Source organism: Phlebotomus argentipes, unplaced genomic scaffold (genome assembly GCF_947086385.1).
Source record: "Phlebotomus argentipes unplaced genomic scaffold, Phlebotomus argentipes genome assembly contig_2, whole genome shotgun sequence".
NCBI classification, from domain to species: Eukaryota; Metazoa; Arthropoda; class Insecta; order Diptera; family Psychodidae; genus Phlebotomus; species Phlebotomus argentipes.
In genome coordinates, this window is record NW_026776162.1 from 7,896,829 (window position 1) to 7,923,467 (window position 26,639).

General features: G+C 42.1%; 1 protein-coding gene across 1 annotated transcript in view; it reads left to right on the plus strand.

The window, feature by feature from the left end:
• Positions 1–7,200: 7,200 nt before the first annotated feature.
• Positions 7,201–26,639, plus strand: part of LOC132264648 (dipeptidase 1) — a 52,603-nt gene continuing 33,164 nt past the window's right edge. The window contains exon 1 of the mRNA XM_059764914.1: positions 7,201–7,962. The gene's annotated coding sequence lies outside the window, so the exon portion shown is untranslated. The remainder of the gene's footprint in view (positions 7,963–26,639) is intronic.

The following is a 26,639-nucleotide window of genomic DNA, read 5'->3' on the forward strand; positions in this document are numbered from 1 at the left end:
CTCGAAGGGGTTGCAAAGAAATTACTACCAAGTTTCTTGGGTAAACATCTATCTCACAAGATATTCTCATTGACTGCAAATTGTGTCTTTCATGTTGAAATCCCTGAAATGTTGCGCACATGCATGTGGTGAAGGGATGAAGAGGTTTTCCATTGAGATTGGAAATATACTCACAAAATGTCATTCATGAAAATTTTCTGCATATAATACTCGTGCCAAGAGCTTTCCATGCTTCCATATGAAATGAAGTGAAGTGGACAAAAGTGTATCAAGAAGTTTTCCCATCAACTCCAAACTTGCCACTTGATATCCTTGATATTGAGAGTCAAATTACATTTCCTTGTCTCAATTCTAAGCCACTCTCAGCGACCGACTATCAATGGTTGGAGCGTTTGGTGTATTTATTGAGTTTCCCTTGATTATTTCAATGAGACCGTCGAGAGCCGGGCTGTTCTCGCCCAGGAGCACTTAATAAATCTTGCCGAAGTCCCAGAGGTCTCATGTTAATTGATTCACCCAAGGGGGAGATAATGTGCTCTTAATCTGTACAATACTTCCAGCACTTCAAATTTATAGACTCTTTTCACAATAATTCGCAAATTATAATTAATATCTGAAGGTTTCATGCGATATTTCTGTAAAAAAATCACTTTCAACCGCCATTTTGAGCATCTTGTCTGACCATAACCTCAAAAATATCACTAAGAATTCTGAAAAGGCTCAAATTGGAAGCTTTCTAGATCACAAAATCGTCTCTTTTGATTTGTCAATGATCTCAAAACTGCTGATAGTTAAAATTGCGTAGAAAGTAGCCTAAAAAATACTCTTTTTGAGGTTATGTTTGACTTCAACACAAATTTGCAGTGTTTTCTTGGCATTAAAGGTTCAAAATAGCAAAGTATATTGCATAAAAATGCTTGATTATGCCAATAATTAGCAATTTTGGCGATTTTAGCAGAAGAATAAATGTGCTAGAAGGCGAAATATTCACAAAATCCGTCCGTGAATCGTAACATAACCTAGAAAATGATTATTTCTTTGCACAATTCAATAGAAATCCAAAGAATCGGGATGATTTGGTACTAAAGTAAGCACGAAGGAAAGGAATATTGCAGGCTTTCAAACACTTCCACTTCTCAAGTACTCCTTCTGAGTTGTACACCACTTCTGATTATATTATCTCCCCCTTGGATTCGCCCGTCCGCCACTTTTCACCTTGGCGAGGCATAATTCCATCGTGTATTGTATGGAAATGGCAGCTCAACAGATTTCCTTGCAAATTTCTTACCCTTTCGCGGCGTTTGTTTGCACAACGAAACATTGTGTGTCTGTGTGTGACTCTCAAAGTTTCCACATATTGCCTTGCTACATGAGCCGTGATAGACACTCCTCTAATCTATTTAAGTTTTGTGGCAATTTTCATCAAGTTTCAATTGGGAAAAGCCACCCGAGCTTGTGATACAGTTATGATTGCCATTATTGTGTGGCGCACAAGTGAAATGTTATGCTGGAAAATTATTTCCGACTGGGATTTTCGCCAGTTAAGACGATTACTTTCCCTCCTTCCAGGAACCATCTCGCAAGACAATGTATAAATAGAGGAGCATTAAACTGTTTATTTTCCATTAGGACTCCATCCAAAATCACTCCTCCGATGCTCCATTTCATCGACCATCCGAAATCATCCATCTCACCCGCACTCGACTTCCGACTCACTGGGCTTTGAGCCCCATCTCGGGCGCGCCCAGCCAAGAAAGGGCGGACGATGGATGATTGTGGGTGGGAAGAAAAACAATTTCAAACCATTTTTTTTACACCACTTCCAACTGAGTCACTCTTCGGTTTATGCTTGATTAATTTTGTGAAATTTCAAGACCTGCCAGCAATTCTGTCCTCTCTCTGATCTTTAATTCATGAGAAGCTTTCCCGAAAAATCTCCAACTTCTCATCTCATCAAGCAATGGACTCTCTCATGATCTGCCCAAGAGATCAATACCAGAGGAGTGAACAAGTGTCTTTTGTAGTGAATCTTGAGTGGTAAATTCGATTTGCGATTTAATAAAATTAATTACTCAATAAAACATAGATAAATTTGACTAATATTGATGAAAATTCTAAAAATAAACGGTTAAACAGATTCAATTTGATCAGAATTTAGAAAAGATACAATTTTTGTAAAAAAAAATTGATTTATTGAGTGTGTTTTTGAATTGATCTTTTTTAAATAAAACAGTTCCTATTGAGCTTGTCAGTGAGAAAATATAAATAATATAATTAATCGTGCTGTTATAGAAATGTCGCGAACTGTATGAAAATTCTTGGGAAAATGGCACTTTCCGCAATTCCTTTTGGCCTCGCCACTGACCCTCTAATTAGAAACAGAATATTTTCACGTTAATTCCCTTTTTAGCACTTTCCCGGTGTGGTTTTCTGCCGCCCCCTTTTCCTCAGATGCACACACACACCGGGAAAAATGGTTTATTTGCGTGCGACGAGCACTTTTCATCATTCTTTCATGAGTCTGCAGACCCTCGACAATAAATTGCGCCCGTCTCGGTGTCCGAGTTAACAAAAATATGCATAATAAATTTTATTAGATTCACAAGTTGGAGAGAGAGTCCACTTTGCACGTGAAAATTCTCTCCACCTGACGACCGAAACATTGTAATCTTATTTGTTCAGTTTGAGTAAGTGTCGTGAGATAGAAGAATTTTTCTGCTTCACCTCGCTTTCAGTGCGGATTCAGCATGAGAAAAGAGTTGTAATGCAATGAGAGGGAAACTTTTGCCAGCCATTTAACCTTAAGGATAATGCTTGTGTGTGATGTCGAAGGGCGCGCGCGTGTGTTTCCATGGCGAGCACGGTGGGCTGTTAATACAGGAAGAATGCAGAGCATTCTGCCAAGTTTTAGGCTTTCATCTCGTGTCAATGGTGTGTATATAGAAGACTCTTCTAGGCAAAAATCCCTCTTGAGAAAGTTTGTCATACTGTCGGGAAAATTCAGTCCCAGAAACAGCTCTTCTGGAGATGACACGCTCCAAAGACTACATCAGTGGGTTGTAATGAAAATATATTCCGCTTGGCGTGCCAAGGGATGAAGAGGGTGGGCTTCTTCTTGTGAGAAAAAAAAAATGCAAAGTGTCTCAGCGGAAGCCAGAATTAGCCGTCTTTATTAACAATTTCCCAAGGAGTTACAAATTGCAGGCGAGTGCACTTAGAGATTGCACAACTCTCTGGCTTACATCTTGGAGTCATGTTCGCAGAGACACAAGAGAGTGAGAGTGTGTCGGATTATGATGTCAATTTTGTGCTACACAGCGATATATTTCCTAGCTATGCCGCAAGATAAGATGAGAGCACCCTCGAGGATGCTTTTGATGGCAAAAACCACCCACCGCACGGAAAGCATCACGCACACACAAAGGAAGTCATCAAGACGTGACTAATGTGAGAGAAATCCATTACCACAATTGCCAATCAATGTTTATTGTCGGGTGACTTCCTGCATAGCTACATTTCACTCTCTGCAAACACTAAATCACGCTTCTCTGCTGCGCAACCCCAAAATAGTGCGGAACGCACTGGAACAGACATTTCATCACGTGCAATTAATAAACCAGCAGGAAACATTATGAAATTCGCCACTTAGTAAAATATTGTGCTGTGAAATTTCACATTAGAGACTTTATACGGTTATCGTTACCGAAGAATAGATGAGGGAAATGAAGATTAGGAACATAAGCAGAGAGATAAGGCGCGAAATGAGAGGTTTCACATTCACATCACGAAATGTAGAAATGTCAATAAGAGACAAGACTGCTGGAACGTCAGTAACATCAGCAATTCAATGCACATTGTGAACTTGCGGATCTTTCCCCTGAAATCCTGTTGATATCAAGTCTGGTCTGCTTTAGCTGCCAATTTTAATTATGCCTATAAAGTCGTGCACTTGTCCGCTAAATGCATCCCTCGGTGGGCTCATTTGGTGGCAATTGGGGCTCAAGCGCAAACTGGCTGCCAGGGCACGTTTTAAATGGCGACACTCCACCTGGGAGTTGCATAATGAGATGATGATCCAACGGCAGGAAGCCTATTTCGAGCCAATCCATATTGATTTGACACCCTTTTGGCTTGGTGAGCAATTTTGGTGTTGAATTTCTGCCAGAAGCGCGCCATTCTCGCCATATCTGCGCATCAATTTCATCCGCAGCTCTACTCAATGACTCCCCGCGGAATTTCACTTTGGAACAGGAACTCCACACATGATCGCGCGAAGGCAAAGTGTATTCCCATTGTGGCTCACAAAGTCGCCCCAGACAGTGTGAATGCCGAGTCTCAATTCCTGCGAGCGTATCTATTTCCTCGAGTTCGAGGGGAATTCGTGTGGGGGAAGCTCGAAAGTTTCGCACCCCCAATGCCGGGGAATGTACAATGAGAATGATGATAGAATCTGACACATAAAGTTTATTCTTCTTCATCCCCCGGCTTGGGGCTTTTGTGTGGCAAGAAAAGGTGTTTGTATTTATCCATGAGAAGACGGTGAAAGAGGCGCGGTGAATCCTTTGAATCCACCAGGCCTATTCTCGTGTTAAGTCATGCCTAATAAATCGAATCCAACTTGAAGATTTGATCTCTGCCGCCAGCGGGGAATATTAATTTCTCCCAGCTTTGCGGGCTGGTTTTTCAAGTGACACACAAACACACTCTATGAATGCGCTTTCACGTCAAATATTCATTGGAAAATATTTGCTCTCGACGAGTTTGTGTGGCGGCGAGCTTTTCTCGTCCTGGATGGCACTTCGATGACTGGTTGCGTCCATGAGGCGAATAATAAATCCGTGATTCCATCAATCCTCAGGAGGAATTCAAGGGTGTGTGGCATTGAGTGATTTTATTGTGTGGTCTCAACCCCACAGAAACATGTTGTCGCCCAAGTTTTCCCCTTCCAGACAGTTGAGGATCCACTCTGTATAGTTATTTTCCACATGAGATATCCACTTGACAATCACCCACTTAAAGTTTTCCCCACCCCCACCCGTTGTCCGTCCAGCGCCTCCCCGGGGGCCAAAATCCCAAAATAAACCGCATGTTTATTTGCTACATAAACACCTCCTTCGTCACACTCTTCCGCCATGGGATACAACAAGTTTACAAGAGCCCCAACTCCGGGGGATATCAGTTTGGAAAACTATTTGCCGGCTCGCCGCCCCCTCGGACCCACTCTTGGGCTACGTGGGCCAGGCAGTGCTCCTCATGTAGCGCTGTAATTTATGCCATTTGCATGGCCACGAGATGGCAATTCGAATGAGGGACAAAATGACCACATCTTCCACCACTTTTATTGCATTCACAAACTTCCAATTGGGTGAGACAATTCTGGGGGATTTAGTCCAGGATATCGGTACTTTTAAGTGGACACCCCCAGGCGGCCGACCGTCCCTCGGGCGGAGGGGCGCCTGTGAGAATTGGGGCTCTGCGGTTGTGTTTGAGAGCCACACAAGCGCCAAGAACTAATTGAAATTTGCCTATTCCGGCGAGAGTGGGCGGTTGGGGTGGACTGGTGATGGTCAGAGCTCTCCAAAGGATGGTTTTCACGCAAACTCGTTCATCACTTTAAGCATTTTCACAGAGTAATAGAATTTGTGATGCGGTGTTTCGGGCAAATTCACAAACATTCCGGAAATCAGTGGATATTTTTGGGGCCTCACGGGATTCGTATGTTTCTGGCTAGCAAAACTGGGACAAGGTATGAAATGAGAGGGAAGATATGAGGGAATTCATGATCAGAAGAGGGAGATTTCTTAGAAAATTCAGTCTAATTGACAATATTACTGCACAATGCCAATAAACAAGGGGTAGATATTAGGGGTCGGAAGTGGTGTCCAAAAAGCCGGTGCATTTTTGACCAACAAGGAGTGATCTAAAGATTGTTTTAGTTTCTTTTATTTGTAGACAATTTCAATATCTATCATTTGAGGCCAATTTGGGGAAAATTTGTGGAAAATTGGGCGAGATATGAGCACATATGTGCGGCAAAGTGGGGGAAAATGGAAAATAGGTTCCAGAAGGAGAACCTGAGGGTCTAGGGGGCCAAGTGAGGCATCGTTGGAAAGCTGATGATCCAAGGAGTCTAGAAAACCACATTTTATAAAAGAGCAGAAATTTGTTCTCTGATAAATATAATTATATTTGTAATTATGCTTTGAGTGCCAAGTTAATATCGAGCCAAATTGTTACTGAGACATTCCGAAATTGAGCTTTTTTCAGCAATGACGCGATTTTTACTGATTTGTAGATATGACAGCAATTGTGTGGCCGTTTTTCATGACTGTCCAACCGCGCTGCATTGAAAGGCCTATTTACTAATAGAGGATTCAGGAGTTGTGTGCACTGGAGAGTTTGCAGTGTTTGCATTCACTTCCCATTTTGAAACACTCTCTCACCCCCGCCCCCTCTAAATCGCCACCCAATTCCGCGGTGGGGTGGGGAAAATCCATGAGTGGGAAATTGGCATGCAAGAATTCAATGGGAAACAGGAAAATTAATTGGGAGTCTCTTGTGAATTGAGTCTGACTAGTGCGTGACATGGTCGGTCACTCATTGATATTCCGTCATTTCATTCATATTTTCCCAATGGAGAAAATTGCATTTCCCATTTGACACAGCGTCGCATGATCGCGATGACAGCATGTTTTTCACTGTCTCTGTTTTCTCGCGAATGCTGACTGGACAAAGCGTGATTATACGCCAACTCGTGGCATTCGCACGGATGGACATTGTCAATGTTCAGCGGCTCATTAGGGGAGTGATTATTATAGATGTCCTGATGATGATGTGTCACGTCGCGGTGCTTTTCCGCGTCAAGATTTTCGCCACTCTCTCGTGGAGTTGTTTTTCCAGGCAAATTCACGTGAAAAAAAATGAATAAAACGCATGTGAAATGCATGAGATTCTCAGTTACAAGAATTCTGTTCCCAAAATATGAGGGGCAATTTGTGTCTCTGGGTCGCGCATGCTTGCGCCAAATTCACCACTGTTTGGTGAGTTTTGGCGACTTGGGGAAGTACTGGCTGAGGTTCAATCACTTGTGGCGACCTGAGGGTAGTTTTCTCGACGCTGCGGCCCGAGTTGCAAGCGCTCTTCAACTCTCAACACCCCAAGACGACACTTTTCCTCACGCGCGACGTGCGATCCACAGTCCAAAAGGCACATATTAGTTGTATAACAATAAATTAAGCAGGGACTTTCGACCTTTTGTGTGTGCCACTGTAATCGTTTTAATAGAGGAAATAATTTGGAGGTATTAACGTGACATATGTGGCATTGTTTTGCCGGTCAATTCGGTGTGGGAAGTTTTTCTTGAATCCACACTTCTGCGAGCCGGCCTGCAAAGTGTGTTTATGTATCGAATGTGAATTGATGAGAATTTATGAGGATTTAGGCTGAGAGTGTTGGTGTGTTTTTTTTTTCTTCTTTCCGACCCTCTAGCAGGAAAGCGCGTGTTCCATTTGGCAAATGAAGACATTCTCTGAGATTTATGCCGGTCAGTGACCAATGTAAGAATTTCTTGTCACGCATTCAATTAAAGTAATTAGGATTCCTGTGTGTACTGAAATTGTCATCCAATCCTTGTCGCATGATTTAACACAATAATCAGACATCATTCGAAGGGTGGTGGAATTTTATACCCCCCACACACTAAGCGTCAATGTGAATAGTGAATTAATTAATTTCCTCCAGAGTTGTTGCGGTTTGTGTGTCTATGAACAGTGAATTGTGGTGTAATAATAATTGTTTTGGAGCACAATTAACTACGGTGAGGTGTGTCGAGAGCTCGGCAGTTCACAAAGCACTCGTTGTGCTGCTGTTGGAGATCAAAGTGTGATACACAGCTGGAGAATGAGCATCATTTTGGGATCTGCCGCCTCTCTTTATGGCTAATTTCGCCGAGGATATGTAAAGGTACGCGCATAAATGCAATTTAGCGATAAGCAATCATTCACCGGCAAAAAGGGTGCTTCCAGACACATTTATGGTGTCTGTTTCACCCGGAGTTCTTACACCCTTTTTCACACCCGCCTCTCCAGGACAGGTGTGTTAATCTGACACCGTATAATTTTTCTTGGGGAGCCACCCAGAGATTCTGGGCGAGAGATTTGCTCTCTGGGTTTTGTCCTGGCGGAGAATAATTCACACAATCCTCAGCCCCATTATCCATGACTTCCCCTTCGTCGTCGTGCGTGTGAAATATAATATTTTCTGGTCCGGGTTTGAGGGTGGCTCAGGTGATATTTTTGATGTCACTTAATGTCCCTCCTGTGTGCTCTTGTTCCCTGATTACCCGGGAATTCTGATAACATGAGATTTTCTCACCCAAAAAAAGGAAGGGCGCTGTGACATCGTGCTCTATCTCCACACTAAATTCTGCGAGATATTTTATGAGTCTCGGTGCTTTCCTGTGATGAAAAGCCTAAGGAAGACACGCATTCACGACATTTGGCATAAGCGCCAGTCATCCAAATTGGCGTATTTCACATGGCTTATCTGCAATTTATGTGATGCGATGTGTCTGATAATGTAGAATTATTCTTCTCCAGGACAATTCCACCCTCTATCGAAGATTATATTTTTATTTTTATGTCTATCGCCACGGTGAGGGAGGAGAAGAACACCGGGAGAGGAGCAAAGAAAAAAAACATTGAATGATATGCTTGCGTATACATAAAAGAACAACTTAGACGCGTTATGGAATTCTATGCTCGCTTTCATTTGCCGTGCGTCGTGTGTGTGTGTGTGTGTGAAAATTTTATCTCACCGGATATTTGGATGGTTAGGATTCAATCCCCTTGAGAATCTACTCACTTCCTCACACCCCCAAGTCGGTATGGGTTTTGTGTGAGCAATCTAATGGATATTTATCATTGCAACACGCCCCATCGAAGTCTCCTCATGAGACATTAATACAATCACATCCCCCAGATCACAATAATCTCACAGACTTTATCGCAAGATTGTGTGCCGGGGGAAAATATCAATGGAAGCCGTGCAAAGGTGGCGAAAGACTTCAGAGAATGCTCTTTCACTGGCCAAAAGTAACGACTTTTCACCCATTCTCTCCTCAGCTTTTGCTTATAGACAAGAAAATCAAACTTTTACCACTTTCCTTAATGCATTTTTCTTAAATTTCCTGTCACAATAAAAAATGCTTCCTTGGGAAATCACATTCGCGAAGATTGCGATGGGAAAATCAATCGAAAAAGTGTAGTTTTCTCACGTCTGACTTTCCGTTCGCGAGTTCATTCAGTGTATCCAATATCACTTTGAGGCGATATATCGTGAATTTCCACGTGAAAATTGTTGTGTGTGTGAATCACAATCACACACAGAATGACACACAGGAGGAAAACTTAAATGGAAAGTCGTGAAATTGAATTTTTCCTCGTAGATTTGCCGCACCCTCGCCATGGCAAATTGTATTTTAAGTAAGTGTGTTTCTGCCGGTGTATATTTATTTCTGCTTGTCGCTGAATTTACTTTGTGACTTCAAACGAAGTCGCCTCTTGTCCTCAAGTGAAAATTATCCAGAAAATTGTCTTATGGGATTTTCGAGTGGAGGCAGAGTGAAATATATAATTGGATTTCTCATGGCTCTTGTCACTGACATTGTCCTCTCGAGAGCACGCATTGTCGCAGTGTTTTTCGCGAGCGCTTTTAGGGGTTGGGAGGTTGGGGAAGAACTTGAGGAAACTTGTGAGATTCGGCTTGTCTCCCAATTGTGTGCAAATCCCCATAAATATATTGTGGAATTCCAGCGTGCGGCGCTGTTTGAATGCCAAGAGGGCCTAATCAATGCTCCCACGCACTTGTGTAAATTAAATGATAAAAGGCTAAAGGGCGGGGGTGAATAAGTGATGGAGGTGACATGAATTCCTGGGTGTCTTTTGTGGCTGTCACTGAATGATCTTTCCGCTACGACTTCCGACTGTGTGGCATACAAATTATCAAGTATCGCCACCACCCCCGAAAAACGACTTCCCGATGCGTCTGCGGGGGAAGTTGGAGAGGAAAATCGTTGGCACTTTACGCACTCATAAATTTTTCTTCGGCAGCTCTGCCTTCCCACTAATGGATTGCCGGGGTGACACGATTTTGAAGGGGATGGGAATCGGAATAACATTAGATACAATCTTCATGGCATATGAGGAGACTTGTTTATCGCTTCTGGGTGGGAAATCGCACCGTCTTTTCGGCATCTATGTTTAGCACGAAAGACGCAACCCTCAAACCCCCCAACTCGCAAATCGAAGGGTGTTTGAGGCAGCCTTTTTGGGGGGTGGATCGTAAACCACCCTCGGCGCGGAAATAAAGTGCCAAAAGTTGGGTGGAAATCGGAAAATGTTGCACATGAAATGTGCAAAAGTGTATTTTGTTGCATTTCACTCGCCCTTCTTTCCTCCCATGAAGCCAAACGCTGAATGAGACACTTTGCCCGTCATTTTTCACCCCTTGCATGTCCACTCGGATAATCGCATGGCGATGTCAAGGGAGAAAGCATCCCTCCGGACTGTCCTTCGCCACCCACTTCGCCAACATGCACAGTTGCACAAGTTTGTGACAATCTGAGGGTATTTCTCTATCTCGCCCTGATCTTTGGGATTTGGGTTGACCAGAGAGAAGTCATGAATTGCCAAGCGACATACTTCTCACGATATCTCCTCGGCTGCGTCTGACAGTCACATGAAATATATTGAAAGTCCGAACACGCTGCTTGAGACTCTGGGGACAAATTGGATGAGCGTTTCGATGGTATAAAATGGTTATTCTCAAAATTTATCAGATTTCACAGTGAGATAAGAAGAAGTCAATGTATGGCATCGTCTTAAATGTATAACATACAATTTTGCTATTACATAATCGCACTCAGAGAGAAAACATATGAAGACTTTTCCTTCCTTGATTTTAGTCACAAATTCGTAGGCAAATTCTAAATCAAACATTGCAAAATTCCTTGTTTTTAGTCCAAGAGTGCAGAAAAAAACATCTTATTTCCAGTCTAGATGATATTTAACTGAAGTTTAAAGAAAAAGAAAAATACAATTTTTTAGTCTTATTGGAAGTGAAATTAAAATAAATCTTTGGAAATCCTTTTTCACATTTATTTGCCACAAAAGACTTGAAATTATTTCGAGAAATGCATTAATTTAATGCAAAAACAAACTTGTTTCAAGGAAAGGTCGAAGACGTAAATTTGAATTTAGGTAAATTTAGGATAATTTCAAAAACATATATTGTTTTTCTGAGTATGAAGTGACTTGGGATATTGTTGCAGATTTTGGAGCTTTCTCTCTCCTTTGCAAGGATGAATGCAAAGTGAATTTGAGGTGGCGAAGGAATTAATTGCAAGAAATTGACCAAGAAACTCCATTGAAACTTCACTCATTCATATTCAAGAGGGCAAAAGATGTCTTTTTGCACAAGATTCTCCTCTTGATCATCATAGTATTATAAATCACCACTGTCAAGGCGAAAGTTTTCGATTTGTGGTCTCGCCTTTAGATTAAAATAAACCCCACCAGCCATAATTCACACATTCCGTCGATAAATCATGATTTGGCGTTGCTTCTCAGGGCGCTGAAAGGCGACGAGTAATAAATGTTGAGGACCACGAGACATTTGTGTAAAGTGTTTGATTTTCTCAAGTTTCCTGCCACCATAAAAGCTCCGCGCCAATCACGAAGGGAAGAGTGAGAGAGCTTTTTCGTGTTCCATCCTTTCAACTCCGCTTTCTGTGGCGATGGCAAAAATTGTGGGAGATTTTAAGAGATAATTACAGTCAATTTCCGCTAGCGTGGCTACTTGAAAATGCGATGATTGCAAATTTACAACTTCCTCCAATCCTCCAACCGGTTAATCTTCAAGCATTTGCGATAAAACCATAAAAGCTTAATTCGCTGGATGTGGATTAAAGGCTTACACTCGCGCTTCAAGGGGGTAAAAAAAAGTGGTCGCACTCTTGAGTGGTGATTAAGTTCTTTGCGCATGAATGGCCATCCTTTCGCTGAAAATGCAGGAAAGTGTGTGAAAGAGCGCAAATTGTGCAGTCAAATTGCTGTCGAATAATATATGAGCTTTTAAAGCAATATATTAGCTTAATAACCTGCATTAAATGCGTCACTCCTAATGAATTGACTGGGGAAATGTGTGTTTTTTTTGTTGTTGTACATTTTAATTGAATAATGGGGCGCTTTTGACGTTCAACCTGGGTGCTTTTGAATATTTTCCGTCACAAAGTTCAAACAATAGCCGCGAGGGTTTGAACGCGCGGTGAAAACAGCGCGTATTTCGCGTGCAAAAAGGACATTTTTTTGCGGAAAATTCTCGCAATGCGTTATTTAAAAATTACACCCACTCACACACATTCCACACACTTTAATGAGGCGCGCAATTTTTGCCACATGAACGCCGTGTGATATGTTGAAAAATTAATGAAATCATAATAAGAGGAGAAGAGTGTGTGCTCACTTAATCCGGCAAATCTAGCTTTCTCTCCGTCTCTCAAGTGCATTAATCTTCTCAGTGGGATTGCTGTTATTCTCTTATTTTTATTTCACCCCAAATCCGCCATGGGGAAGCCTTCTGGCTGGTGCTTTATATGGCTGATATAAAATTCATTCTCTCCTTCGGCTCTCCGCTTTTTTCCCGCCCGCCCGCCCCTCCTCCCCCCAGCCCATGCATTAACACACACATTGAGGTTGATCCCAAATTGCTACACACGTTCCCATTGTGAGAGTGTTTTCTCTGGCCGTTGGGGGTGAAATGTGTGTGACGTGCGGGGGTGGAATTTAAGCCCAAGCAAACAAAGCTCCCCCCAAAGCTCTGTGGGGCTGCATGGGCGAACAGAAGGGATTCCCATGGTGAGGAAATTGATCTTCCACCCTCCGGGGCTCTTCGATGCTCATCCTTTGCACCGTTCCGCCTCGATTTCCGCCACAATCGCTGCGGCAGGACGAACACGCCATGCCCAAAACATCCCCAGGTACGCTGTGCCCAAGAGAAGGTGTCAACTCGCAATGCGCTTCACCCATCGATTTGAGTACTCCTGGCAACAGCCAGACGGAGCTTATCTCTTATCCAGCTCTGAGATAATATCGTGGCTAAAGCCGCCAAAGCTCCTTGAGTTTCAACCACACAGCTTTATCCAGAAGCATACATTTTATTCATGTTCGCTTTAATGTTGTTTCAGTGGCCAAAGCACAATATTCTTACTATTGATTTATCAAACCACATATTTTGCTCCATTTCTATTAAATGATAAAAGGAAACGTTAAAAATGATAGCGAAAGTATGGCTCAGACCTCAGACAGATCGTAAGTCTGACTTAGGCGTCGTTGCAACATTTCATATTTCTGTACTTGTAAATGCTTTAGGAAATCAATCATTTTCGATGGAAAATGTCATAGAACGTCCGGAATTACATAACCTCAATCTGGTATATTGAAATGTGCACAAATGGTCAAAGAAATCCAATAAATCCTTGTAAATTAACCTAAAGACATAATTTCTGTCTATTCCCTCGGTTTTCACATGAATTTCCCAGCGTTTCTTGTCTTCACACGACGAAATATTTGATTTGAAACGTTTCAGATGTCGCAGAAGATAAATTTCGCACTTTCGTAAATGTTATGAATCCTTATTTTACAACATCAAAGTAATGTTGCAACGACGCCTGAGTTTAGGTTTCAGTCAGTTTTCATAGGTTTAAAGCAGGGTAAGGATTTGCAAGATTGGAATTACGCGAAAAGGCTCGAATTCACAGCCATTCTTGGACACAATGCATTCCCACACATTCAGCCATAAAAATGAGGTCCCACACTTTTTACGGTTTGTTATATTTCCTCAACACACACGCGCTCAGGCTGCGCTGTGTGCGAAAAAAGAGGGGATTATTAAGCCTTTTTATTTATGCCAGGTCGTATCATTTCAATATTAGGAAATGGACCGAGAACGATGTGAATCGCTCTTTGAAATGAATGATAACGCCAGATGCTCTTTTCCCCGGATTTCCACTCACTTCTTGCATAACATTTACAAAAAGCTTTTCAGCATCACTTTAGTCCAGAAATGGTGTTCTGGGGGGGTGGCAAAACGGCATCTCTGACAGAAAAATATAAATTCCCTTTCACATTTAAAATGGCAGTGAGATGAAGGACGGAGATTCGCACAAGAGATCTTTCGCTAAAGTTCTCATTGCTATTCTTTTGACTACAAATAATCTTTTCTTGTTTTCGCCACTCCTTTTGTCACGCTGTGTCGCTGAATGACTGAGCGTGGGGGCACAAAAGGGCGTTTTTGGGATATGTTAAATAATAGAAATTCAATTATGAAATGGGCATTGGGGCGTGTGTGCCACTTTGAGTGTGGGGAAGAGTGTGAATGTTGCATTATTAATTCTCCAATTGTATGATTTATGATGCTGTTTGTCGACATTCCACTATAAATTCCCCACAAATATAAATTCATGTGTGTGTGTGCGAATTGATGCTCATCTATTATTTCGGGGTAACATGAGCAAGTGGGTAAACTATGTGTAACAGAGGTTGTGGCAGAGAATTTACCTGCGGTGAAAGACACATTCATCTTATTTTTGTTTTGCTCCTCAATGGCACATTGTCTTTGCTTGCGATACAAGGAAGCTTCTCTGTATATATTGCTTAGTGCTGTCACAAAACACCACATCGACTATTATCCTCAATTTCTGCGGTGAAGAGTGCAGAATTCTTGTGTGATTGTGCTAAACTAATATTCTCCATCCCTCCATTCTCATCCCCCTATATTGTCATATCTCCGTGACCTGGCGAGACAGAAGTGGGGAAAAGTGGCAAAAACACCCAAACACAGATGAAGCTTCTGGAATGGGAGTTTTTTTTTGGGTTAAAAGGGGCGAAACAATAACGAGCTGGGGAGAGAAATGACACCATAAGAAAAATGGAAATAAAATGGTAAATAGAATAATTCTCCCGAGGGGCGCCAGAGGGAAAGAGAGAGAAAAGGTGCAACCGAGACTTTACATTGCATGCGGGAGCTTAAAGCTCCCCCGGAGGAGGAGGAGGGAAAAGGTTGTATGTCGCTAAGGTATTAAGCGCAAAGGAGCCGAAACCAATACCACTCACTATTTTCCCATTACTTTCAGGGTCGATATCCCTCTGGCTTGCCTTCCACCGCATCGGATAAATTGTACAAGACTATCGATTTGCCATTCTGCCGATGGGGAAGGAGAGAAATGGGACAAGGGCCAATATCGTGACTCCCTATTTACCTGGGGAGCACGAGAGAGAGAGAGAGTGAGAGAGACAGAAGGAGCTCAAGCTGTGCTCAACAAATCTTAATTCCGCAATCGTGGGCCAAAAAGCCGCTCAGGCAAACAACATAAATTGCACGTGAATTAAAAATGCATTTTCTATTTCCGTCCTCCTTCGCGAGTGCCGTAAATTAATTTGCCAAACGTCTGGCGATGCAAAGTGAGAGAAATTTCTTAAGCCCCCAACTTTCAACTGAACTTTCGCCACCCCGCTGGGGAGACTAAGTCACTAAACACCTCCCCAAAGATCTCTTCATATTTTGGGAGAAAACCTTTGAGAGCGCCCTCTTTCAAGACTTTGGCCCAATCTTTGGTGCAAAAATTATGTATTCATAGAGCCTTGGAAGAAAAGCTCGTCTTTTTCACTTGAACCCAAAGATTGTTCCCAACATAACTTCTTGTCAGGACTTTCTGCCGCCGAGGCGCCTAATCTGACTCAAGTTTTGGCAAAGATTTTCTCTCTGTGTGATATTTTATTAATATGCACATTCATACTTAAATATTGTTTCATACATTGTGTATTTTATCTACCTGCTCGCATGCAGACCATCTCTCCCCCCAAAAGCTCATTAATAATGAACAGGCTGTGAGCGAGTGCGAAAAACTTTGCCGTCGTATTTTTGTCAGAGGGTGGCCAGAAATATCGCCACACTGGAGGTGAAGTCATATTCAAATGGCGCTTTTTCATGGCTCAACATTCACACCCAGTTGCGTCACTGTGCATTACAATTTGCTCAGCAATGCATGTAATGCAAAGCTTAATTCCGTCACATTTTAATCGAATATTACGCGCGCGATTAAACAGGGTGGATTTCGTTCTATCTGCAACTGAATACAATGAAGTGGTTGCATTTCATTATATGTCTCTTGCGATGTGGCAACTTTTGAGGTATCGTAAACAAGACGATTATCTTTATGACGGTGTTTTGGGATAAATTTTGGACCTGAGTCAAAATTCTATCCAATGCTTTCAGGGTGAATTTGAGACTCTTCATTGCAGACGGAAATACTAATTTGAAGCAATTGAATTAGATGAGTTTCAAAACAGCAATTTCAAACTGTTATAACGTCAAACTGACATCATGAAATTATTGTTGAATACTGTGTGAAATTCTGAAGCTAAAATATTGAAAATTCATATTAAAAAAAAAAACTCTAATTTCAAGGGGAAGATTTTATGGTCAGAAGTCTGTTTCAACGAATTGAAGAATTTCCAAAAATTATTTTGCCTGACATCAATTTATTACCTTTTTAGGTTATGTTTTTGAATTAAGACAGATTTTTGTGATTGAATAACCCTGAAAATCATCAAATTTATGTTAAAATTGGGAATATTTTTCTTTTTATCTGCTTAATTAAATATTTGTGTTCAATAAAAGTTCAATTTGGCAGAGAAACAGTTCGAAAGTAATTCATAACCTCAAAAAAAAAGATTCAGTCAAGTTTTCCACGGTTTGTGTTTTAAAGTGGCAAATTCAAGCTCATTATCTAGTGAAAACATTGAGATATTCACTATATAATGAGTAAATAGATTTAAGAGGATTAAAATTGGTTCTAGAAGGATTTTAAGGACAGATTTATAACCTCACATTTCCTAGAAAAGCCTAGAAAAAATTATGATAAGTCAGAAATGAGTGCAAGAAACAGTCGAAGGAGTCTAAAAAGAGATGAAAAATGCCCTTAAAAGACGTTCAGAAGTGTCTGAAGTGTTGAAGATTCTGCACAGAATCTCTGAAAGTGTCAAATGGTGTACAGATTGAAGGCAAATCATCTTCCCTTTGCTTCATTCGTTACTGTTTGATGCACACAATGTAAAGTGTGATTTATAGCCTGTTGAAATAACACAGATCATGACTAGGTATGAAGTATTTGCATACCTTAAATATGGCACGCATTGACATGTTCTCCATTCCATCTGAGTCCAGACGAGTGAATCCGTAAAAAATGTGCCATCATCGCTCGAATTTCCCACCCCATTTTCGCCCATCTTCACTGACACTCTATTTCAAGTTTCCTCCTGACACACATTCAATGGACATTTTTTCCGCTCGACTCCCCACAGACAGTCATTTAAACTTTGTCATTGGCCATTTCCAACTTTCAACAGGTTAATCGAAAATCGAATCCCCTAAAAATGCTGCCAGAACAATGTCTTTTTCCCATCTCTTTGGCTTCCGTATTGAATTTTGGGGTGAAGGTGTGTTTGAAGTTGAAAGTAAATGTGCCAAAGTAATCCCACAAGTTAAACTTTCCACTGGAGCTTCTGCTGAGATTGCCAAGAAAATCCTTTGCCGCGCGCCCGCTTTTCATTTCGTTCTCATTTTAGAGGGAAAATTGTGCGCCGCCCAGAGATGGGCATAAATTCTGTGTCTGTTTTAATTAAAGAAATAACCGAAAAATACGAGATAATTTATTATTTGTATAATTTCATGTTCACCCCCACGGAGTCATTTCTCGTGCCAGTAAATTATGTTGTTTATATATAATTTCGCGCGAGAATTTTGCTTTAGAAACCACTGATATTGCAGCTGTAAGGGTGGGTTTTTGGGCATGTTTCGCTGATTTGTGTGCGGAATCTCAAATGGCATGTGAGCTTATCATGCCTTATCGTGGGGACTTTTCTCGTGCTCGGACGACACATGGTGGAATGAGTGGCGGGTGAAAATTGAAATTTGGCACACAAGAGACGGAAAGCGATGCTTTTTTTCCCACCCGAGCGTCTCGTGTTGCCTTTCCACGACGCGGGCTAAAGGAAATATTTAATTTAGTCCCTTTCAAATGGGTGACAATGATCGTAAAACACAGCCAAATGACGCTTTCCTCCTGTCTGGAGGCAAATACAATTCCCAGAGTTGAAGGCTTCGCGCGACGTCTGCCGTCTCCACTGGGTTTTCGTGGGTAACATTTAATCTTTACGGACTTTATAACGAGAAAATGAAGGAGATGCGTGTCACAAATTTCATTTTGCCTCCTTTTTTTCTGCCTTCTCCGCGCGCGAGATGCTGTGAAATAAAACACAATGGTTGAGTGTGTTTAGAGTGGCGAAAAGTAACTTTTATATGAATGTCAACAGCGAATTGTGTGCCACCGAGCTCAGTAGTCATCAAATGCCTTTTATAAGGAATTTTATAAATTCCCTTTTTCGCCTGAGTTGAATGACACTCACACTCTCCCTTTGATGTGTGTGTGCTATGGGTGATCATTTGCATGCGAAAAGACATCACATAGAGCGAAGTATGAATGGCGGCGTCTTTGGCGGGGAGGGAAAAAGCTCAGCGCGGAGTTGATTGAAGTGAGGTTTGGGATGGATTTAGTCACTCTGTCGCAGAAAGCTCGCACATTTTCACTTTCGTCTCGTCGTAACAAACATGTGGAAATACCATAAACGCGGCTAACCCACAAATTTTATGTCTCTCTGTGTGTGTCTTTTGACAAAATTCACCCCATGAATTCAAGTGTGCGGAGGTCCACAAATACCACCCCCACACCAAGATATTCCCGCAATTTTATTTATTCCGCCAGCGTCTCCTTTTATGCCCCTCAAGAGTCACTCCTTCGGCGTTTGCTGTGCTGCATACTTTGCCATACGGTTCCTATTTCACAGGATTGCCAGACATGCATCAACAAGAATGAATTGCACAGCATAAAATTGTCTCATGGATTTTTAAGCCACTGCATTCAGCTTCGAGAGTATCACAATGAATTGATGCATAATATGGAAATGGCAAATCCTGCAATCTTTTAGTCTGAATATTGTTATTTGTGTGTTTTGTTATGCTTCACATGCTAAACAAGATCGAAGATCCACTTATTTGTTGTCTCAAATTGCAATCTCATAATCATATCTATAGAGTCTGTGTGAATTTAAGGAGTTTTAGAGCATCAATTTAGATAAATAAATCACTGGCGAACGTGTTGAAAATATTCTCAATTTATCGGTAGTTCGATATCAAAAGTACACGTGTGAAAATCATATATTCATTCCCTTCTAATCCGCCTCTTATGGTGTGGTATTTATATGTACATTGAGAGGCGCACAATTGAGGGTGGAGAAAAAGCTCTCCGTATGCCTAAAGCTTTGGCTTTTAGCCATAAACAGGGCCATGTTGGTGGAAATTGTCGCAAAGAAAGGCGAATTAAACGAGGAGAAAACTCATTTTATGATCAAAAATAATTTCCATGGAGGAGAAATTTGAGTTAAAATCACATTTTTCCTCTTCTCTCTTCACACTTGAGGCGCGCTGGGGAAAAATTTACATTAAAACCCCTCAGTTAAAGTGGGTCGTAAATATAATTTTATGCGATGGAAGGTGCCCTTCGTGTGGCAAGTGAAGAGAGAGTGTGAGTGAGAGTCCCAGGAGTTGAACAATGTGACTCTGAGGCACATTATATGTGACATTCATGTTTACCCATCCATTTTCGCGGCGGCCGATTTGGCGTGTGGATTTTTCCAGCGCTGCTCTTTCTCACCCTGAGAATTGGCAGTAAAAATTCCATTTTCTCCACTTTGCCGCGCGCATTGACAGAAAAGCTCACTGCAGGCGAAGGGAGCGCGTGTTGTGTGACTCCTTGGGCGGGAAGTCACCACAAATGATGGTTCAATGGGATCATCCGTCTCTTAAGTGACTTTTATTGGTGGGAAAGTAGACACCACACTGTCGCTCTCTTGCCCATCAGCCCAGAGACTTCGTCATATCTCAAGTCAATTGGCAAAATTTCCCATGATGAGCTTTCGCGTTGAAATGAATAAATGTTGGCTCTGCCATCGGTCTCTGCGAGTTGAGGCGAAATGAGAGCAATTTCCACGCTAAATAATCTCAATATGACATCTTGATTTGCGATTAAGTTTACGAGGAGTTTTGCTCTCTCTCTCACTGAGAGTTGTCGGAAACAGACGCGTGAGTGAGTCTGCTGGGGACTTCATTGTTGAATAATTCATTAAATGACAAGCCAGAGAGAGAGGGAGGAAGGGAAGTTTTTATGTGGGGTGCACAGCGAAATCTCCCAGCTGATGATTATCTTATCAATTTGTCTATTTTATACCATCAATCGCATGACTTTTATGTCTATATTGCTGTGAGTTTGGTGGCTTTCTTAGGGGGGTTTGCGATGGAACATCTTTTTCCCAAGATTCACGCTTCAGGAGATCCACAGTAATTCATCCCCAAGTTGTACAAGAAGAGCCATATTGAGTAAATTTAGAGGGATATTCGAAGGGAAAAGAATACCGCCAGGAAATAACTCTTTTCAAGAGCAAGTGAAGGAGATTAACAGTGTGTTCGGGACATGGTGTGTTGCTGGTAAGATTCCGGTGCTGTTGAATTGAGTCTTACACCACGATCTGGACATAGAATGTCTCTAGAAATTGTGTACTTCCTCTCTAAATTGTGTCTGTTCTTCTCACCCTTGGGAGGCCCAGAGAAGAAGAGGGAAGATGGAGAAAAAAAAACTTCCCCAACATAGGAAGAAAGAAAATTTGATTTGCACCAAATTCAGTTTTAGCGCTGGATAATGCAAAAATAATTCTCTCCGTATCCCTTTTTTTGATTTAAGCTGGTGACTCATGAATAATTTTGCGTTGGAAAATCTTGAGATTCCGTCCGCACCACCATTTTTCTCTCCTGTACGCAAAATGCCAACACATCTCTTCGCACTCTCGCAAGGGTGCGTTTGGTATAAAGTTTTCATGAATTTATATTTCTGCTAGGTCGGTTGACTCTCCGTCGACCACGACGTAATGGCCTTAGTCTGTGTGCTTCATCCCTTTTTTCCTGGGGCGCCCATTTTCCCCCACAGACACACACACACACGAGGGCATAAAAATCCATTTCATGGATGGCGTACTCTGCAAAATTGACGAACTGATTGAATTTTTACCCTGCTTTGCAAATTCGTATAATTTAATTTATTTTTAAGGGCCTCACCCATGCTTATGTGGTGTGTCGTCGTTGGGAATACTTATTATTTGTGCACTCTGGCCCGTGATATTCCCGCCTGTACATATTCTTTTTCACACACACACACGCAGAACGATAAGAGCTTTTCTCCGCCACGGAACTTTGCGCCGGCAGAGTGACACGAGAGGAGCAAATTCGCATTAGTTAATGAAAATAAAATATTTACACTGGGGGAGAAAATGGGGGTTTGTGTGCAAAAATGAGGGGGAAGAGCGACAAGAGAGCCGGGCAATAAATTCTTTGGACCACTGAATGAATTAAATGTGCCAAATTTTTACCCACTCACAGAAGCCCTGCCAAATGGGTGCACAAAAGGCGGCACTTTGCCATGTGCGATATAATTGACGATGGGCCTCCATGAGACCTGTGTGTGTCTCCCCGCAATCCTAGAGTGAATAATTCAGTTGCGCCATTGATTTCATACTGAAAAACCTCCCAAGTCTACGCAAATTGCCGCGCAATTAGTGCAATCTTAAGCTTCACATTGTGATCAATAGTTTGACAAAACCACTGAAAGCTGAAAGTGCATTTTCCGGGAGCTTTCGCCTGTAATCTCTATGGAATTTGCAAGAAGCAAAATCAGGCTAATATAGGTGCGCCGCATGTTGGCTTATAAACAACACATGACATTCATATAACACGTTGTGAATGAACGGCGGAATCATGGAATTACTTATGAGGAAATGTTGCTTCGAATGGTTTATGTGGTGGAATCAATAATTCATGCTGTATTGCAGATATATTTGACTTGTGATGACCCATAAATTTCCACCCCTGACAAAATACAAACTTCAACACGCCACAGTATTGCTGAAAACATTGTTATTTGCCGGGTAAAAGTGACTTGCGTCTGACTGTCGTCAGTTTTTCCTATGAAAAACGTACGAATGTCTTAGGAGAAACGAAGAATTTGACAGGAATCATCAAATAACAGTTAAAACTGAAGGATTAGAAAGAAATTTCTCATATTTTCCTCTCAGTGCGCTGTGCAAAAGTGGATTGTGAAATTTTTGGCATAAAAACGGAGCTTCTTGGAATTTTCTCTTGTTTTTTCTTCCACTGCGGGGACAAAGAGAGCTTTTGGGGCGCAAGGGTGGGAATTTTTTTTCTTACTCTGCCGCATTTCCAAAAAGCAAGACGAAGGACGAAATATGTCGGCATCTTTGCTGGGCTGAGGAGGAATTCACTGGCGAAAGGTAAATATGGGTGCGAGACTGCCATTTATTCAATTTAACGAGGTATACATTCTTTGCATTGCACGCTGAGGCGTGGAAGTAAATAAATCTTGCAGAGGATGTGTGCTTGCTAAATGGATAATTTCTCATTTTGTGCTCGTCTAATTGGGCTCGAGAGAACATCACGCATGGCGGAAGTGGATTTAATTATTAGTTTGCTTGTATTTGGATGCACACAGAGTCTTGAGTAATGTGTGGAATACTCAATATTGTCGATTTGAGGACGAATTTCATGCGGAGATCCTACGAATTGATATTGATGACATCATTAGGATAATGAATGGAAGTGTGTGCACAAAAGCGACAGTGGAATCGAAGCTTCTGCTATAATATGTGAAGATACTGCTCAAGAAGCAGGTGTCTTACCTAATTTATCAAGGAGCTCATCGCGGAGCAATTACGTGAATCTCTCTCTCTTAGAGCATTTTGCAGCGCAATTCCCCATGATTTATTCTTACGTATTTTGTGTGGAAATAATTAATAGTCATATTTTATTCATGCACCATGAGCTTTTGGGTGTTGTGTAGAAAGAAATGCGCCGTTCGCGAGACCATTTCCACTTTTCTGCACATTTTATGCGACACGCCGACGTGAGAGACTGTCTAATGGCAAATTTCCATACAATTTGCCACAATATTATATTGACAGTGAAAATTTCCACGAAACACTGCGCCATGTGAACAAAACAAGACGATTTATCATACGAAGGGGCGCGCGTTTGACGTGATGTCTCATGACATAATTGGGACTGTTTCGGAGCACTCACCGCATCGCCCAGGACTCACATGAGTGCCACACACACGCGGGATGTGCAGACTGAGCCCAGAACACCAGAAGCACACGGAGTTACGTGCTCGAGGAGAGCTAATGAGGTGGAACATCTAGTGAATTTGCAAATGTGCCAGCGAGAAATTTCCCTGATGCGGCGAGGGAAGTAATAAGGAAATGATTGACGATCGATCATCAATTTACGTCCTCATACGGATTTTATGGTGGGCCAGACGCCGGATAATCTTGCGTGCGATGTGGGGAGAGAGAGAGGGTGAAAATTCCCCTCCGATTGTCTCCACATGGATGCACACGTGATACAAGATGAGGGTGGTTGTGTCGTTATAAATTTAGCATGGCACTTCCGCAGCGGATTCCACCCCATGGCACCGAAAGCTCTGATGGGGGGTGAAGAGAGAAACAATGACATGTCGGATATGACATGGCAAAGCTCTCTCTCTCGTCAAATCTGCTCAAGCGGTGAATAAGTTGTCCTCCATTGGCAGTCAATTGAAGTCATTTAGCTGCGATGTCTTTCAGGGACAATATTGTGCTGTGAATCGACTTTAATACCTCCAATTTTCCCTTTTGGGTCTTTAAGCTGTGTCTGGTGGATCATCAGCAAGGGCACAACATGTTGTCTCCACTGTTCAACAGTGTTTGTGTGCGACAACGCAACATCAGCAACGCTACAAGAAGACTTAATTGATTCACGATTGGGGCTTTTCCATGTATTCAAAATATTATTGCAAATTTTGCAGAAAATACAATGATTTTTCCATTTAATCTAAGCTTGACTGGGAGTTGTTCAAGAATAGATTTCACGTGAAATTTACTCGGGTGGAAAATATATGATAAAGTGGGGGAGGATCTTGAGAATCTGGCCTGTTCTCTTAGCAAATTCACAGCCACAATTTGCTTCCTGGGATATAAATTAAGGCTTATCAGTATTGAAAGCTCAAGTGGCTCGGCAAAGTGGCACTCGTGAGAGCTTTCCACTGTGCGCCGGGGATGACAAATTAAATTCGCGCAATTTCGAAAGAAGTGCTGAAGGACTCGCAGGAACACATATTCCTGAGATGACAGTGAAAGAGGAGAACATTACTGGTGTGTTTTCCGAATGTTTTTGCCCATGAATTGTTCTCGCATCTGCCATGACAAGTGCGATGTGAGGCAAACTAATGAGTGCGCCTCCGTTGGAAAGTCGACTTTCGAGTGGGCGCCCAGAAGCAATTATTCCAATTAGGCGACATCTCGAGTGTGTCCCAAATTACCATGTTTAACATCCTGAAATGCGGCATCCCGCGCTTGAGCGATGAGCATGTCTGCAATGTTGATTGCCGGAACACAACTTTGAAGCGCATTCGAGTGTGTGTGTGTGTTTCTTTGCTGGGTGGAAAAAAAGGGGCATGAAATGTACATAAATTCAAGTGGAAATGCTACATATGGCGCCTGCAGAAAACCCCCAAAGATTTAATCAAATTCTTGGCACTGGAACTTTGGGGAATGTTTTGGAAATTATTACTTTCAAGAAGCTATTATAGTGATATACTATTGTGTGTGTGTGCATCGTCTATCAAAGTTTGTTGATGCTCTTCTGAATGGCGCGGAGGCGAATCGATCCGGGATTATATCCACTTCATCATTGTAAATCGCGCATCTTTGGCAGAACACATTGTAGCTTCCTTGGGAGGAAAATGTGATGACTTAGCCTCTGTTTCTCTCTCCCAAGAATCCTTCACAGCCTCTCTCACACACCCACGAATTCCCATGAGATAGCGACAAACTTTTCCTCCGCACCGGTGAAGTTTATGGCGCTCCTTTGAGCAAGATCGATTCGCGAAACTTATTGATCTGCGAGTTGTGAATGGTTTTCTGCCCCTCGCGTCGCTGCCACATTGTTTGCTAATTAAACCGTCGCCCCCGCGTCTGCTCGAATTAAGCAAATTATCTTTCCATGAGCACTTCAATAACCATAAATTAGCAAACTCACCTCCGCCGAGCGTCTGTGGGATTTCCTCAGCCTGGTACGCAAGTTTTCCTCTCTGATGAAAACGCTGTGGCAAATGGGCGGTCATTTCACCACCCCCACCTTGGGGAAAGCAAAAATCTCATAAGCGCTCAAGCTATCAATTGGGCGAATTGTTGTGTAACATGAAATATTTCTGCTCCTAATGATTTCTCCAGGCCATATTTAATGGACCGTAAAAAGGCAACTTTACTCAATCCCTGGTAGATCCCCACTTTGAGGACTTTGGTCAATTGATTGACGAAAGGGAGACCGCTTATTTATTGTCATTCAAACGGCCAAACTCTTCAATTCCTGCAATTTCTCCATATTTTTCCACACACACAGAGAGAGAGCTTTTGTCCCGGAAGTTATGGCGAAGGTTTTCATTAAAATTAATTCGCCTCGAGAAGGATAACGATTCGGTAGAATTGATCCCCGTGAGCTCTCTTGCATGTGACCTTTCTTCCTCTGCATTCCGGCGACAGAGCGAGAGAAGAGAGAGAGGGAGAGAGAGGGATTACGTGAATGATTCGCAACTGATAAAATCCATAAATTTGCCACACAGCGGAAAAAGTGATATGGCGAATGATGTACTCATCTCAATATGTTCTCGGGCGCTCGCACATATGGCGGGATGTGCTCGATGAAGGGCGAATAATATTGAACATAAATCAACGAATGTTTCTTTTTTATATTTGATGCTTGAGGAATTGTAAGGAACACCGCATGTTCAATGCGAACGTCTCCGGGAATGTGAGATAAATATTGATATGAGAATAATGAATTTCTTTCTGCCTCACGGGCAAAAGACATAACAAATATGACAATAATTTCGTCGAGTATTTATAGTTTATGCGAGAGCGCGTTTTATTATTGTTGGACTGGTAGAGAAAATTCGGCGGAATGATCGTAAGTTGCAAGGCTAAAAGGTTGAGTGTTGCACGAAACATGATGAGGGCTATGAAATATTTCACGATAAAGCAGTGGCGGCGCGCGCGAGAGAAAACGCGCCGCCATCGCCTAGCGCCATCTCGTGTCGTCAATCCATTCAAGCGAGGGGTTCTTAGTCGTCGCGCCAGATTTTTCTGCAACCTGATAAAGAGTAACTGAAGTGATTTCTCTCGGGTTTGGCGACTGGAAAGTGAAACCGAATTAATCGCGATAGTTGAAGCGAAAACGCCGCCACTGCGCGGCGGGTCGATTGGGGGCGGCAACCGCAGCCCTTGAGATGCTCGGTGAAATATTTCAAAAACTCCCACACACTCTAATACCCATTCGGCGCGGGGCTCCAGGGTTGACTGAGGATATTG